Source organism: Vombatus ursinus, unplaced genomic scaffold (assembly GCF_900497805.2).
Source record: "Vombatus ursinus unplaced genomic scaffold, bare-nosed wombat genome assembly UNPS02014909.1, whole genome shotgun sequence".
NCBI classification, from domain to species: domain Eukaryota; kingdom Metazoa; phylum Chordata; class Mammalia; order Diprotodontia; family Vombatidae; genus Vombatus; species Vombatus ursinus.
This window is the reverse complement of record NW_020954687.1, coordinates 9,471,819-9,475,117: the sequence shown is the minus strand read 5'-3', so window position 1 is coordinate 9,475,117 and position 3,299 is coordinate 9,471,819. Positions and strand designations below refer to the sequence as shown.

The window sequence follows — 3,299 nt, the reverse complement described above, 5'->3', positions numbered from 1 at the left end:
TTTGTGATTTTGTTTATGGGTTTAAAGTGCTTGCAAATTGGAAAATCTGATCACTTCTTGTTTTGTTTGGAAAACTTTGGCTTTCCCATACCTCCCCTCCTCTAAAAAAAGAAGTGAAGTGGGCAGAGTGGGCACATGCTGAAGCAATGCTTTTGGGGTATATGGGTATCAGGGAAGACCAGTACCTTTGGTGTGAGGGTTAGCTGAACCATTTTCAGGTCTGCTTTCTACCTTTGGTGTCCACCTGTCACCCAACTCTCACCTTAGGCTCTAGGAAGCTATATATCTACCACGCACAGTGACCATACCTTGGTAAAACAATTGGCAGATGGGCTAAACCAAGTTGAAGGTAACCAATAGGCCTCAAGTCCATCAGTGAGTTAGAGGGTGTCCACAGGGTTCAACAGCAGAATAGTTCATCTGTCTTTAAAAAAGCAACATTTAATCCCATCAAAAGTAAAGTGCAGCCTTTCCCCCAAGATGGCGCCAAAGGCAAAGAAGGAAGCAGTTGTCCCTCCCAAGACAGAAGCTAAGTCCAAAGCCTTGAAGGCCAGGAAGACAGTACTGAAGGGTGTTCACAACCACAAAAAGAAGAAGATCCGAATGTCTCCCACATTCTGGTGACCCAAGACACTAAGACTTTGATGGCAGCCTAAATACCCTTGGAAAAGTGCCCCTCAGAGAAACAAGCTTGATCACTATGGTATCATTAAGTTTCCCTTGACCACTGAGTCCTCTATGAAGAAGCTTGAGGACAACAACACCCTTTTCTTCATTGTGGATATTAAGGTCAACAAGCATCAGATCAAGTAGGCAGTGAAGAGGCTCTGTGACATCGACATGGCCAACGTCAACACACTGATCCACCCTGATGGAGAGCAGTCCTATGTTCGACTTGCTCCATGCTATGATGCTTTAGATGTTGCCAACAAAATTGGAATCATTTAAACTGTGTCCAGTTATCCCACTCCACCTACAATAAAAAGTTTTCCAGTAAAAAAAAAATAAAGTGCAACTGAGGCTTAGAGAGATGTAGGAATCTTGGCTCAGTAAGATGGCAGATGGAATTCAGTTTTTCACTTATTGTAACTCCAAAATGGTTTTATGATGCCCTGAAGGCTATTTATGGGCCAAAAAACTATGGTGCTTCTCAACTACTCAGTGCTGGTGGGATAGACTCACAATGAATAGTGATAAGGACATGACCTTGGAGAGAGAGGCTGAATACTTCCATAGTGTTCTCAACACACCATCATCAATCAGTGCTGAAGCCATTGATTTTATACCTCAGGTTGAAGTTAGTCCTTCTCTAGCTGAACTTCCAACTGAAGAAAAGGTTTTGAATGCCGTTAGGCTCCTTTTGTGTGGCAAAACACCTGATGATGATTCTCATATTTACAAGGAAAGGGATTCACTGCTTATATGAAAGCTGATGAAAATCTTCTAGGTTATATGCCAAGAGGAGTTTATTGCATAGGAGTTAAAAGATACCTCTATTGTCCATCTCTATAAAGGAAAAGGAGATAATTTGTCCTGTGACAATCACAAGGGAATCTCTTTCTTAGTCATGGCAGACAAGATTCCTGTCAGAGTTTTCCTTAATAGGATGATCCTTCACCTAGAAGTTGGTCCTCTGCCAGAGAGCCAGTGTGGCTTCAGAAAGGCCTGAGGAATGGTCACTATGGTGTTTACTGCCTGACAACTACAGAAGAAATTCCAAAAGCAGAACAGAAGTCTATATACAATGTTTATTGATATAACCAAGGTCTCTGATACTGTAAGTCTAGAGAGTCTGTGGAAGATCATGGAAAAATTTGGTTGCCTGGAAGTCAGCTTCATGAAAACATGCTTGCATAGGTTCTGGATAATGGACAATGCTCTGGTGCTTTTCCAGTCATCAGTGGAGTGAGGCAGCCTTGTTCTCCACCAGCCAGCACCACACCATCCATATGTAGACCTGTCAGTTACAGCAAATGGAGACATTTTAAAGGCTGTGGTTATATTCACTTACCTTGGCAATATGCTTTCCAGAAATGTACACATAGATGATGAGGTTTATGCATGCATTGCTAGAGATAGGTCGATATTTGGGAGGCTCCAAAAAAAAGTTTGGGAGAGAAGAGATACTAGGATATGCAGCAAACTGAAAGTCTACAGAGCTATTGTGTTGACCTCATTATAACCTGGATAGTATACCAGTGCCATGCCAAGAAACTGAGTCACTTCTATTTGAAATGTCTTAGGAATATTCTGAAGATCACCTGACAAGATAAGGTACTAGATACTGAGGTCCTTTCTCAAGCTCAACTGCCAAACATCCAAACTCTAATACAGAGAATACAATTCTGGTAGGCTGGCCATATTGTTGACATGATAAACATATGTTTACCTAAAAAATCATTTTATGGAGAAAGCAAGTGCTCACACTGAGATCAGAAGAAGTGATATAAGCACACTCTGAAGATCTCTTTCAAGAACTTTGGAGTTGATTATGAGACATGGGAAACACTGGCCTAGGACAAAAGATGTATTCAAGAGTGGCATTCCCACATCTATGAGCAAAGTGTAATTGCAATAGTTGGAGTGGTTTGTCATTTTCTTCTCCAGTGTATCACCTTTTTTTTTTTTCAGAACTGTCCTCTATAATTAAGACAGTGATGCAGGAGGGGATTTGCATATAGTAGTGTTTAATTGATAAGAAGTAGTAGGAATCAGATCTCAGACTCAAGGATGCCTGATTTCATTTTCCTCCTCTGTTATATACTATATTTTCTGGGTGACTTGAGAGATGACATTTACCCTTTTAATTCACCCAAGAAATTCTCTAAGACTCAGTGACAGACAAATTGACAAGAGAGGCAGTTTTCTAACTGGTCATTACAACTAACAATGATATCAAAGGTATAAACAAAAGCAAAAAACTAAACAGAAATGTGTTAAATTGTTTACTGAGTGAAAATGACAGAAAAGTGAAATATTTTTCAGTTATTTTGATTATAAGGGATAGGTATTTTAATCATCAATATTATGGAAAATTTAGGCAATGTGTTGTATTAATGAGTTGATTTTTCAAAAAATTCCTAGTTTTATAATATATGCTATATAAGTACACAAAAAAGGGAAAGGCAGAATAAGTTCATTGGATAAAATTCAAGTGATCATATGATTAAATGTATGAAAACATTTTTTTAGGGGTTTTTTTGGGGGGAGTTGCTCCTGACCTGTGGAAACTATTACTAATACTTTATATTTCAAGCCTTCCATAGTTTTATACACACACACACACACACATATATGTA

The 3,299-nt window shown here is 39.2% G+C and overlaps 1 pseudogene; it reads left to right on the top strand.

The window, feature by feature from the left end:
* Positions 1–480: 480 nt before the first annotated feature.
* LOC114029012 lies at positions 481–991 on the top strand (annotated as a pseudogene).
* Positions 992–3,299: the final 2,308 nt, after the last annotated feature.